The sequence below is a fragment of the Camellia sinensis genome, unplaced genomic scaffold (assembly GCF_055761805.1).
Source record: "Camellia sinensis isolate YWXY unplaced genomic scaffold, ASM5576180v1 Unanchor4, whole genome shotgun sequence".
Lineage (NCBI taxonomy): Eukaryota > Viridiplantae > Streptophyta > Magnoliopsida > Ericales > Theaceae > Camellia > Camellia sinensis.
Window position 1 is genome coordinate 3,045,960 of NW_028129277.1, and position 14,730 is coordinate 3,060,689.

At 41.7% G+C, this 14,730-nt stretch overlaps 1 long non-coding RNA gene across 1 annotated transcript in view; it reads left to right on the plus strand.

Moving 5' to 3' along the window:
• LOC145816678 (uncharacterized) overlaps positions 1-13,061 on the plus strand; it is an 84,320-nt gene extending 71,259 nt beyond the window's left edge. Inside the window, exon 3 of the long non-coding RNA XR_014358755.1 lies at positions 12,786-13,061. This is a non-coding gene — a long non-coding RNA (uncharacterized LOC145816678). The remainder of the gene's footprint in view (positions 1-12,785) is intronic.
• Positions 13,062-14,730: the final 1,669 nt, after the last annotated feature.

Here is a 14,730-nt window from a genome sequence, read left to right on the forward strand (position 1 = left end):
TTACTTGCATTTTGCATGCATTTTATCGCGCTATTTTGCGCATCGCGCTATTTTACGCTGTGACCATTACTTGCATTTTCCATGCATTTTATCGCGCTATCTTGCGCACCTCATCGCACTGTTTTGTGCACATTACTTGCGTTTTGCATGCATTTTGTCGCGCTATCTTGCGCACCTCAGCGCACTGTTTTGTTCACATTACATGCATTTTGCATGCATTTTATCGCGCTATCTTGCGCAACTCATCGCACCGTTTTGTTCACATTACTTGCATTTTCCATGCATTTTATCGCGCTATCTTGCGCACCTCATCGCACTGTTTTATGCACACTACTTGCGTTTTGCATGCATTTTGTCGCGCTATCTTGCGCACCTCAGCGCACTGTTTTGTTCACATTACATGCATTTTGCATGCATTTTATCGCGCTATCTTGCGCACCTCATCGCACTGTTTTGTTCACATTACTTGCATTTTCCATGCATTTTATCGCGCTATCTTGCGCACCTCATCGCACTGTTTTGTTCACATTACTTGCATTTTGCATGCATTTTATCGTGCTATTTTGCGCATCGCGCTATTTTGCGCTATGACCACTACATGCATTTTCCATGCATTTTATCGCACTATCATGCGCACCTCATCGCACTGTTTTGTGCACACTACTTGCGTTTTGCATGCATTTTATCGAGCTATCTTGCGCACCTCATCGCACTGTTTTGATCACATTACTTGCATTTTCCATGCATTTTATCGCGCTATCTCGCGCACGTCATCGCACTGTTTTTGCACATTACTTGCGTTTTGCATGCATTTTGTCGCGCTATCTTGCGCACCTCATCGCACAGTTTTGTTCACGTTACTTGCATTTTGCATGCATTTTATCGTGCTATTTTGCGCATCGCGCTATTTTGCGCTATGACCATTACATGCATTTTCCACGCATTTTATCGCACTATCTTGCGCACCTCATCGCACTGTTTTGTGCACACTACTTGCGTTTTGCATGCATTTTATCGCGCTATATTGCGCACCTCATCGCACTGTTTTGTTCTCATTACTTGCATTTTCCAACCATTTTATCGCGCTATCTTGCGCACCTCATCGCACTGTTTTTGCACATTACTTGCGTTTTGCATGCATTTTGTCGGGCTATCTTGCGCACCTCATCGCACTGTTTTGTTCACATTACTTGCATTTTGCATGCATTTTATCGCGCTATTTTGCGCATCGCGCTATTTTGCGCTGTGACCATTGCTTGCATTTTCCATGCATTTTATCGCGCTATCTTCCGCTCCTCATCGCACTGTTTTGTGCACATTACTTGCGTTTTGCATGCATTTTGTCGCGCTATCTTGCGCACCTCATCGCACTGTTTTATTCACATTACTTGCATTTTGCATGCATTTTATCGCGCTATCTTGCGCACCTCATCGCACTGTTTTATGCACACTACTTGCGTTTTGCATGCATTTTATCGCGCTATCTTGCACACCTCATCGCACTGTTTTGTTCACATTACTTGCATTTTCCATGCATTTTATCGCGCTATCTTGCGCACCTCATCGCACTGTTTTATGCACACTACTTGCGTTTTGCATGCATTTTGTCGCGCTATCTTGCGCACCTCATCGCACTGTTTTGTTCACATTACTTGCATTTTGCATGCATTTTATCGTGCTATTTTGCGCATCGCGCTATTTTGCGCTATGACCATTACTTGCATTTTCCAAGCATTTTACCGCACTATCTTGCGCACCTCATCGCACTGTTTTGTGCACACTACTTGCGTTTTGCATGCATTTTATCGCGCTATCTTGCGCACCTCATCGCACTGTTTTGTTCACATTACTTACATTTTGCACGCATTTTATCGCGCTATTTTGCTCTGTGACCATTACTTGCATTTTCCATGCATTTTATCGCGCTACCTTGCGCACCTCATCGCACTATTTTGTTCACATTTCTTGCATTTTGCGTGGGTTTTATCGCCCTATTTTGCGCATCGCGCTATTTTGTGCTGTGACCATTACTTGCATTTTCCATGCATTTTATCGCACTATCTTGCGCACCTCATCGCACTATTTTGTTCACATTACTTGCATTTTGCATGGGTTTTATCGCGCTATTTTGCGCATCGCGCTATTTTGCGCTGTGACCATTACTTGCATTTTACATGCATTTTATCGCGCTATCTTGCGCACCTCATCGCACTGTTTTTGCACATTACTTGCGTTTTGCATGCATTTTGTCGCGCTATCTTGCGCACCTCATCACACTGTTTTGTTCACATTACTTGCATTTTGCATGCATTTTATCGCGCTATCTTGCGCAACTCATCGTACTGTTTTGTTCACATTACTTTCATTTTGCATGCGTTTTATCGCGCTATTTTGCGCATCGCGCAATTTTGTGCTGTGACCATTACTTTCATTTTCCATGCATTTTATCGCGCTATCTTGCACACCTCATCGCACTGTTTTGTGCACAATACTTGCATTTTGCATGCACTTAGTTGCGCTATCTTGCGCACCTGATCGCACAGTTTTGTTCACATTACTTGCATTTTGCATGCATTTTATCGCGCTATTTTGCGCATCGCGCTATTTTGCGCTGTGACCATTACTTGCATTTTTCATGCATTTTATCGCGCTATCTTGCGCACCTCATCGCACTGTTTTGTGCACATTCCTTGCGTTTTGCATGCATTTTGTCGCGCTATCTTGCGCACCTCATCGCACTGTTTTATTCACATTACGTGCATTTTGCTTGCATTTTATCGTGCTATTTTGCGCGGTGACCATTACTTGCATTTTTCATGCATTTTATCACGCTATCTTGCACACCTCATCGCACTGTTTTGTGCACAATACTTGCATTTTGCATGCACTTTGTTGCGCTATCTTGCGCACCTTATCGCACAGTTTTGTTCACATTACTTGCATTTTGCATGCATTTTATCGCGCTATTTTGCGCATCGCGCTATTTTGCGCTGTGACCATTACTTGCATTTTTCATGCATTTTATCGCGCTATCTTGCGCACCTCATCGCACTGTTTTGTGCACATTCCTTGCGTTTTGCATGCATTTTCTCGCGCTATCTTGCGCATCTCATCGCACTGTTTTGTTCACATTACATGCATTTGGCATGCATTTTATCGCGCTATCTTGCGCACCTCATCGCACTGTTTTGTTCACATTACTTGCATTTTCCATGCATTTTATCGCGCTATCTTCCGCACCTCATCGCACTGTTTTATGCACACTATTTGCGTTTTGCATGCATTTTGTCGCGCTATCTTGGGCACCTCATCGCACTGTTTTGTTCACATTACTTGCATTTTGCATGCATTTTATCGCACTATTTTCGCATCGCGCTATTTTGCGCTGTGACCATTACTTGCATTTTCCATGCATTTTATCGCGCTATCTTGCGCACCTCATCGCACTGTTTTGTGCACATTACTTTCGTTTTGCATGCATTTTGTCGCGCTATCTTGCGCACCTCAACGCACTGTTTTGTTCACATCACTTGCATTTTGCATGCATTTTATAGCGCTATTTCGCGCATCGCGCTATTTCGCGCATCGCGCTATTTTGCGCTGTGACCATTACTTGCATTTTCCATGCATTTTATCGCGCTATCTTGCGTACCTCATCGCACTGTTTTATGCACACTACTTGCGCTTTGCATGCATTTTGTCACGCTATCTTGCGCACCTCATCGCACTGTTTTATTCACATTACTTGCATTTTGCATGCTTTTTATCGTGCTATTTTGCGCATCACGCTATTTTGCGCTATGACCATTACGTGCATTTTCCACGCATTTTATCGCACTATCTTGCGCACCTCATCGCACTGTTTTGTGCACACTACTTGCGTTTTGCATGCATTTTATCGCGCTATCTTGCGCACCTCATCGCACTGTTTTGTTCACATTACTTGCATTTTCCAAGCATTTTATCGCGCTATCTTGCACACCTCATCGCACTGTTTTTGCACATTACTTGCGTTTTGCATGCATTTTGTCGCGCTATCTTGCGCACCTCATCGCACTGTTTTGTTCACATCACTTGCATTTCGCATGCATTTTATCGCGCTGTTTTGCGCATCGCGCTATTTTGCGCTGTGACCATTACTTGCATTTTCCATGCATTTTATCGCGCTATCTTGCGCTCCTCATCGCACTGTTTTGTGCACATTACTTGCGTTTTGCATGCATTTTGTCGCGCTATCTTGCGCACCTCATCGCACTGTTTTGTTCACATTAGTTGCATTTTGCATGCATTTTATCGCGCTATTTTGCGCATCGCGCTATTTTGCACTGTGACCATTACTTGCATTTTCCATGCATTTTATCACGCTATCTTGCGCACCTCATCGCACTGTTTTATGCACACTACTTGCGTTTTGCAGGCATTTTGTCGCGCTATCTTGCGCATCTGATCGCACTGTTTTGTTCACATTACTTGCATTTTGCATGCATTTTATCGTGCTATTTTGCGCATCGCGCTATTTTGCACTGTGACCATTACTTGCATTTTCTATGCATTTTATCACGCTATCTTGTGCACCTCATCGCACTGTTTTATGCACACTACTTGCGTTTTGCAGGCATTTTGTCGCGCTATCTTGCGCACCTGATCGCACTGTTTTGTTCACATTACTTGCATTTTGCATGCATTTTATCGCGCTATCTTGCGCACCTCATCGCACTGTTTTGCGTACATTACTTGCGTTTTGCATGCATTTTGTCGTGCTATCTTGCGCACCTCATCGCACTGCTTTGTTCACATTACTTGCATTTTGCATGCATTTTATCGCGCTATTCTGCGCATCGCGGTATTTTGCAGGGTGACCATTACTTGCATTTTCCATACATTTTATAGCGCTATCTTGCGCACCTCATCGCACTGTTTTGTGTACATTACATGGTTTTGCATGCACTTTGTAACGCTATCTTGCGCACCTCATCGCACTGTTTTATTCACATTAGTTGCATTTTGGTTGCATTTTATCGTTCTATTTTGCGCGGTGACCATTACTTGCATTTTTCATGCATTTTATCGCGCTATCTTGCACACCTCATCGCACTGTTTTGTGCACAATACTTGCATTTTGCATGCACTTAGTTGCGCTATCTTGCGCACCTTATCGCACAGTTTTGTTCACATTACTTGCATTTTGCATGCATTTTATCGCGCTATTTTGCGCATCGCGCTATTTTGCGCTGTGACCATTACTTGCATTTTTCATGCATTTTATCGCGCTATCTTGCGCACCTCATCGCACTGTTTTGTGCACATTCCTTGCGTTTTGCATGCATTTTGTCGCGCTATCTTGCGCACCTCATCGCACTGTTTTGTTCACATTACATGCATTTGGCATGCATTTTATCGCGCTATCTTGCGCACCTCATCGCACTGTTTTGTTCACATTACTTGCATTTTCCATGCATTTTATCGCGCTATCTTCCGCACCTCATCGCACTGTTTTATGCACACTATTTGCGTTTTGCATGCATTTTGTTGCGCTATCTTGCGCACCTCATCGCACTGTTTTGTTCACATTACTTGCATTTTCCATGCATTTTATCACGCTATCTTGCGCACCTCATCGCACTGTTTTATGCACACTACTTGCGTTTTGCAGGCATTTTGTCGCGCTATCTTGCGCACCTGATCGCACTGTTTTGTTCACATTACTTGCATTTTGCATGCATTTTATCGTGCTATTTTGCGTATCGCGCTATTTTGCACTGTGACCATTACTTGCATTTTCCATGCATTTTATCACGCTATCTTGCGCACCTCATCGCACTGTTTTATGCACACTACTTGCGTTTTGCAGGCATTTTGTCGCGCTATCTTGCGCACCTGATCGCACTGTTTTGTTCACATTACTTGCATTTTGCATGCATTTTATCGCGCTATCTTGCGCACCTCATCGCACTGTTTTGCGTACATTACTTGCGTTTTGCATGCATTTTGTCGTGCTATCTTGCGCACCTCATCGCACTGCTTTGTTCACATTACTTGCATTTTGCATGCATTTTATCGCGCTATTCTGCGCATCGCGGTATTTTGCACTGTGACCATTACTTGCATTTTCCATACATTTTATAGCGCTATCTTGCGCACCTCATCGCACTGTTTTGTGCACATTACATGGTTTTGCATGCACTTTGTAACGCTATCTTGCGCACCTCATCGCACTGTTTTATTCACATTACTTGCATTTTGCTTGCATTTTATCGTGCTATTTTGCGCGGTGACCATTACTTGCATTTTTCATGCATTTTATCGCGCTATCTTGCACACCTCATCGCACTGTTTTGTGCACAATACTTGCATTTTGCATGCACTTTGTTGCGCTATCTTGCGCACCTTATCGCACAGTTTTGTTCACATTACTTGCATTTTGCATGCATTTTATCGCGCTATTTTGCGCATCGCGCTATTTTGCGCTGTGACCATTACTTGCATTTTTCATGCATTTTATCGCGCTATCTTGCGCACCTCATCGCACTGTTTTGTGCACATTCCTTGCGTTTTGCATGCATTTTGTCGCGCTATCTTGCGCACCTCATCGCACTGTTTTGTTCACAATACATGCATTTGGCATGCATTTTCTCGCGCTATCTTGCGCACCTCATCGCACTGTTTTGTTCACATTACTTGCATTTTCCATGCATTTTATCGCGCTATCTTCCGCACCTCATCGCACTGTTTTATGCACACTATTTGCGTTTTGCATGCATTTTGTCGCGCTATCTTGCGCACCTCATCGCACTGTTTTGTTCACATTACTTGCATTTTGCATGCATTTTATCGCACTATTTTCGCATCGCGCTATTTTGCGCTGTGACCATTACTTGCATTTTCCATGCATTTTATCGCGCTATCTTGCGCACCTCATCGCACTGTTTTGTGCACATTACTTTCGTTTTGCATGCATTTTGTCGCGCTATCTTGCGCACCTCAGCGCACTGTTTTGTTCACATCACTTGCATTTTGCATGCATTTTATAGCGCTATTTCGCGCATCGCGCTATTTCGCGCATCGCGCTATTTTGCGCTGTGACCATTACTTGCAATTTCCATGCATTTTATCGCGCTATCTTGCGCACCTCATCGCACTGTTTTATGCACACTACTTGCGCTTTGCATGCATTTTGTCACGCTATCTTGCGCACCTCATCGCACTGTTTTATTCACATTAGTTGCATTTTGCATGCTTTTTATCGTGCTATTTTGCGCATCACGCTATTTTGCGCTATGACCATTACATGCATTTTCCACGCATTTTGTCGCACTATCTTGCGCACCTTATCGCACTGTTTTGTGCACACTACTTGCGTTTTGCATGCATTTTATCGCGCTATCTTGCGCACCTCATCGCACTGTTTTGTTCACATTACTTGCATTTTCCAAGCATTTTATCGCGCTATCTTGCACACCTCATCGCACTGTTTTTGCACATTACTTGCGTTTTGCATGCATTTTGTCGCGCTATCTTGCGCACCTCATCGCACTGTTTTGTTCACATCACCTGCATTTCGCTTGCATTTTATCGCGCTGTTTTGCGCATCGCGCTATTTTGCGCTGTGACCATTACTTGCATTTTCCATGCATTTTATCGCGCTATCTTGCGCTCCTCATCGCACTGTTTTGTGCACATTACTTGCGTTTTGCATGCATTTTGTCGCGCTATCTTGCGCACCTCATCGCACTGTTTTGTTCACATTACTTGCATTTTGCATGCATTTTATCGCGCTATTTTGCGCATCGCGCTATTTTGCACTGTGACCATTACTTGCATTTTCCATGCATTTTATCACGCTATCTTGCGCACCTCATCGCACTGTTTTATGCACACTACTTGCGTTTTGCAGGCATTTTATCGCGCTATCTTGCGCACCTGATCGCACTGTTTTGTTCACATTACTTGCATTTTGCATGCATTTTATCGTGCTATTTTGCGCATCGCACTATTTTGCGCTATGACCATTACTTGCATTTTCCATGCATTTTATCGCACTATCTTGCGCTCCTCATCGCACTGTTTTGTGCACACTACTTGCGTTTTGCATGCATTTTATCGCGCTATCTTGCGCACCTCATCGCACTGTTTTGTTCACATTACTTGCATTTTGCATGCATTTTATCGCGCTATTTCGCGCATCGCACTATTTTGCGCTGTGACAATTACTTGCATTTTCCATGCATTTTATCGCACTATCTTGCGCACCTCATCGCACTGTTTTATGCACACTACTTGCGTTTTGCATGCATTTTGTCGCGCTATCTTGCGCACCTCATCGCACTGTTTTGTTCACATTACTTGCATTTTGCATGCATTTTATCGCGCTATTTTGCGCGTCGCGCTATTTTGCGCTGTGACCATTACTTGCATTTTCCATGCATTTTATCGCGCTATCTTGCGCTCCCCATCGCACTGTTTTGTTCACATTACTTGCGTTTTGCTTTCATTTTGTCGCGCTATCTTGCGCACCTCATCGCACTGTTTTGTTCACATTACTTGCATTTTGCATGCATTTTATCGCGCTATCTTGCGCACCTCATCGTACTGTTTTGTTCACATTACTTGCATTTTGCATGTGTTTTATCGCGGTATTTTGCGCATCGCGCTATTTTGTGCTGTGACCATTACTTGCATTTTCCATGCATTTTATCGCGCTATCTTGCGCACCTCATCGCACTGTTTTGCGCACATTACTTGCGTTTTGCATGCATTTTGTCGTGCTATCTTGCGCACCTCAACGCACTGCTTTGTTCACATTACTTGCATTTTGCATGCATTTTATCGCGATATTTTGCGCATCGCGCTATTTTGCACTGTGACCATTACTTGCATTTTCCATACATTTTATCGCGCTATCTTGCGCACCTCATCGCACTGTTTTGTGCACATTACTTGGTTTTGCATGCACTTTGTAACGCTATCTTGCGCACCTCATCGCACTGTTTTGTTCACATTACTTGCATTTTGCATGCATTTTATCGCGCTATTTTGCGCTGTGACCATTACTTGCATTTTTCATGCATTTTATCGCGCTATCTTGCACACCTCATCGCACTGTTTTGTGCACATTACTTGCGTTTTGCATGCACTTTGTTGCGCTATCTTGCGCACCTTATCGCGCTGTTTTGTTCACATTACTTGCATTTTGCATGCATTGTATCGCGCTATTTTGCGCATCGCGCCATTTTGCGTTGTGACCATTACATGCATTTTCCATGCATTTTATCGCGCTATCTTGCGCACCTCATCGCACTGTTTTGTGCACATTACTTGCATTTTCCATGCATTTTATCGCGCTATTTCGCGCATCGCGCTATTTTGCGCTGTGACCATTACTTGCATGTTCCATGCATTTTATCGCGCTATCTTGCGCACCTCATCGCACTGTTTTGTGCACACTACTTGCGTTTTGCATGCATTTTGTCGCGCTATCTTGCGCACCTCATCGCACTGTTTTGTTCACATTAATTGCATTTTGCTTGCGTTTTATCGCGCTATTTTGCGCATCGCGCTATTTTGCGCTGTGACCATTAGTTGCATTTTCCATGCATTTTATCGCGCTATTTCGCGTTGTGACCATTACTTGCATTTTCCATGCATTTTGTCGCGCTATCTTGCGCACCTCATCGCACTGTTTTGTTCACATTACTTGCATTTTGCATGAATTTTATCGCGCTATTTCGCGCATCGCGCTATTTTGCGCTGTGACCATTACTTGCATTTTCCATGCGTTTTATCGCTCTATCTTGCGCACCTCATCGCATTGTTTTATGCACACTACTTGCGTTTTGCATGCATTTTGTCGCGCTATATTGCGCACCTCATCGCACTGTTTTGTTCGCATTACTTGCATTTTGCATGCATTTTATCGTGCTATTTTGCGCATCGCGCTATTTTGCGCTATGACCATTACTTGCATTTTCCATGCGTTTTATCGCGCTATCTTGCGCACCTCATCGCACTGTTTTGCGCACATTACTTGCGTTTTGCATGCATTTTGTCGTGCTATCTTGCGCACCTCATCGCACTGCTTTGTTCACATTACTTGCATTTTGCATGCATTTTATCGCGCTATTTTGCGCATCGCGCTATTTTGCACTGTGACCATTACTTGCATTTTCCATACATTTTATCGCCCTATCTTGCGCACCTCATTGCACAGTTTTGTGCACATTACTTGGTTTTGCATGCACTTTGTAACGCTATCTTGCGCACCTCATCGCACTATTTTGTTCACATTACTTGCATTTTGCATGCATTTTATCGCGTTATTTTGCGCTGTGACCATTACTTGCATTTTCCAAGCATTTTATCGCGCTATCTTGCGCACCTCATCTCACTATTTTGTGCACATTACTTACGTTTTGCATGCACTTTGTAGCATTATCTTGCGCACCTCATCGCATTGTTTTGTTCACATTACTTGCATTTTGCATGCATTTTATCGCGCTATTTTGCGCATCGCGCTATTTTGCACTGTGACCATTACTTGCATTTTCCATGCATTTTATCGCGCTATCTTGCGCACCTCATCGCACTGTTTTGTGCACATTACTTGCGTTTTGCATGCATTTTGTCGCGCTATCTTGCGATCCTTATCGCACTGTTTTGTTCACATTACTTGCATTTTGCATGCATTTTATCGCGCTATTTCGCGCATCGCGCTATTTTGCACTGTGACCATTACTTGCATTTTCCATGTATTTTATCGCGCTATCTTGCGCACCTCATCGCACTGTTTTATGCACACTACTTGCGTTTTGCATGCATTTTGTCGCGCTATCTTGCGCACCACATCGCACTGTTTTGTTCACATTACTTGCATTTTGCATGCATTTTATAGTGCTATTTTGCGCATCGCGCTTGTGAGAACCCAAATTTAAAAATTAAGTAAATAACTAAATAATAATTTTACAAATCTCAAATATTTTATTATGAATCTTTAAGTGCAAATTAAATATTATTGGAGGATCTTTTAATTAATTTTAAAACCTAAAATAAATTTATGGTGAAAGTCTTTAATTTAGAGACAAGGTTTATTATAAAAATAAAAATAAAAAGAGAGAGAGAGGAGGGGGTGACTTGAACTCTAGACCACAAGGTTAATATATAAGACTCCTACCATTTGAGTTGCATGTAACTTATACATATGTTTTGTATATTTATCTATTTATTTGACCTATGTGTGCCCACCACTAGTATAAAATAAAATAAACACAAACCCTACTCTATTATTTGTTCACCACATAGGGCAACAACAGCAGCCACGGGAGAGGGTTAGAGAGAAGGAAAAAAAAGAAGATGTTGCAATCAAAGAACTTTTGGGTGTGTTGTGTTGTGTGTGATCATCAAAGGTTAGCCCTCCTTGGTTTTCTTCTCTTCTTTTTGTTCTTCATCCTTATTCTATAATTATTTTGTTCATTGATGGAGAGGTTGTAGGTTTATGCATTGTGTATATAGATATCCTATTAAGAAACTTGAGGAGCTAAATTTATGTGTAAAGATTGGGTGTAATTTTCAGTCCAAAAATTCTGTACAAAGTCACAAACTTTAAAAATCAAGAAACCATATCAAACGGATGAATTTTAATCTGAAATTTTTACAGTAGATCAATTACACATTGAATTGCATATCTGAATTTTTTCATAATTTTTGGGAGTCGAAATCCATATAAATTGAGGTATTCAAATCTGTCCAGGAAACCAGTCCGAAACAGTAAATTCGGGATTGTTGTTCTCTTTGGGTATAAATCCAAAAATTATCAAATTAGTGTCATTAGAACCGGTTATGAGTCTAGTTTCGTACGTTTTTGGCCTTGCATTGATTGCTCGTGTATATTAAGAGAACCGTTAATTTCTTTAAAGTGCTGCAGAAAACAACCTGTTTGGATATAATAAATTGTAGAAAAATTATTTTGATAAGCAAATCAAGTGAAACCAATTGGGTTTGAAACTTAGGATATATTAGATCATATCTGGAGGTTATTGGAATTTTTTGAATAGCGTGGAGTGGGTTTTGAAATTTTCAAAGTTAGCGAATAGATTGGGAAAACTTGTTTAAAACACTGTTTCATCTTAAAGTTATTTTTAGTTAAGTTTCGATCGGAATCTATGTCTTGGGTGATTTTAGACCTTGAAGAATATGAACTTAGGTAATATTTAAGAGTAACGGTGAGTTGGGTTAAGCCGTGTTAGTGCGTTTTAGTTTGAGGTTACTTAGTTCCTATTTTATTTAGTATTTTTAAATTAGTTGTGACGCGTAGTTTTTATACTTGGTTCAGGCCACTAGTTGGACTTTTACACTTTATTCGAGGATTATATTATTGCGTTTCAGGTGAGTAGTTTCATGCTACATATTTTTATAAATGTTCCCCTACCCTGAACTGTTGGAAAAATTAAATTGTTGTTTCATGATTAAACTGTTTTGATAAATTATTATATTATCAATTGAATCAAATTATTTCTTAAACATGTGTGAACTTGGCATACTGTAAACTATTTGTTATAATCTGTTGTAAGTGGAAAATGTCGTTTATCATGTTCTTGCGAGACATGAGTATTTTAAGTGTTGATTTGTGGAACCTTCTTTTTGAAACAGATTGTATTTACCAAACTGTATGCCAATCTAGTTTCTGTGATATATAACTTATTTTGGAATTGAACCCTGTTTTCAAAACTGTATTTACTATCCATGTTGCTACTCACTGAGCTATCAGCTGACTTAGTTTTTATCACTTCCAGGTGTTAGAAGGACTTAGAGTGGACTCATGGCGTAGCGGGGACTCAATTGCATGGACCTCTAGGGCATTCCTTTAGTTTAGAGTGTTATGTCAAGTTTGTGCATATTTATATTTATTCTTATCGAAGTTCATTTAGGATTATTTTTGATATGTGGGTTGTTTATATCCCATAAGTTTGGATGATTTTTTGATTACGGTTGATTTTGCCGTTTATAATTGTGACATGTCTGGATTGAGTTTTGGTTATTTATTATTGGACTATTGTTCAGTTGTTCAATGTAATTGGATTCGTGTTTAGGCTTACGTGTGCCTTGGGTTAAGTCCCTGTGGGCCACGGCCGGTCATGCCCGGATTTGGGGTGTGACAGCGCTATTTTGCTCTATGACCATTACATGCATTTTCCATGCGTTTTATTGCACTATCCTGCGCACCTCATCGCACTGGTTTCTGCACACTACTTGCGTTTTGCATGCATTTTATCGCGCTATCTTGCGCACCTCATCGCACTGTTTTGTTCACATTACATGCATTTTGCATGCATTTTATCCCGCCATTTTGCGCTGTGACCATTACTTGCATTTTCCATGCATTTTATCGCGCTATCTTGCGCACCTCATCGCACTGTTTTTGCACATTACCTGCATTTTGCATGCATTTTGTCGCGCTATCTTGCGCACCTCATCGCACTGTTTTTGCACATTACTTGCGTTTTGCATGCATTTTGTCGCGCTATCTTGCGCACCTCATCGCACTGTTTTGTTCACATTACTTGCATTTTGCATGCATTTTATCGCGCTATTTTGCGCATCGCGCTATTTTGCGCTATGACCATTACTTGCATTTTCCATGCATTTTATCGCGCTATCTTGCGCACCTCATCGCACTGTTTTGTGCACATTACTTGCGTTTTCCATGCATTTTGTCGCGCTATCTTGCGCACCTCATCGCACTGTTTTGTTCACATTACTTGCATTTTGCATGCATTTTATCGCGCTATTTCGCGAATCGCGCTATTTTGCGCTGTGACCATTACTTGCATTTTCCATGCGTTTTATCGCGCTATCTTGCGCACCTCATCGCACTGTTTTATGCACACTACTTGCGTTTTGCATGCATTTTGTCGCGCTATATTGCGCACCTCATCGCACTGTTTTGTTCACATTACTTGCATTTTGCATGCATTTTATCGTGCTATTTTGCGCATCACGCTATTTTGCGCTATGACCATTACTTGCATTTTCCATGCATTTTATCGCGCTATCTTGCGCACCTCATCGCACTGTTTTGCGTACATTACTTGCGTTTTGCATGCATTTTATCGTGCTATCTTGCGCACCTCATCGCACTGCTTTGTTCACATTACTTGCATTTTGCATGCATTTTATCGCGCTATTTTGCACATCGCGCTATTTTGCACTGTGACCATTACTTGCATTTTCCATACATTTTATCGCCCTATCTTGCGCACCTCATCGCACAGTTTTGTGCACATTACTTGGTTTTCCATGCACTTTGTAACGCTATCTTGCGCACCTCATCGCACTGTTTTGTTCACATTACTCGCATTCTGCATGCATTTTATCGCGCTATTTTGCGCTGTGACCATTACTTCAATTTTCCATGCATTTTATCGCGCTATCTTGCGCACCTCATCTCACTGTTTTGTGCACATTACTTACGTTTCGCATGCACTTTGTAGCGCTATCTTGCGCACCTCATCGCATTGTTTTGATAACATTACTTGCATTTTGCATGTATTTTATCGCGCTATTTTGCGCATCGCGCTATTTTGCACTGTGACCATTACTTGCATTTTCCATGCATTTTATCGCAGTATCTTGCGCACCTCATCGCACTGTTTTGTGCACATTACTTGCGTTTTGCATGCATTTTGTCGCGCTATCTTGCGCACCTCATTGCACTGTTTTGTTCACATTACTTGCATT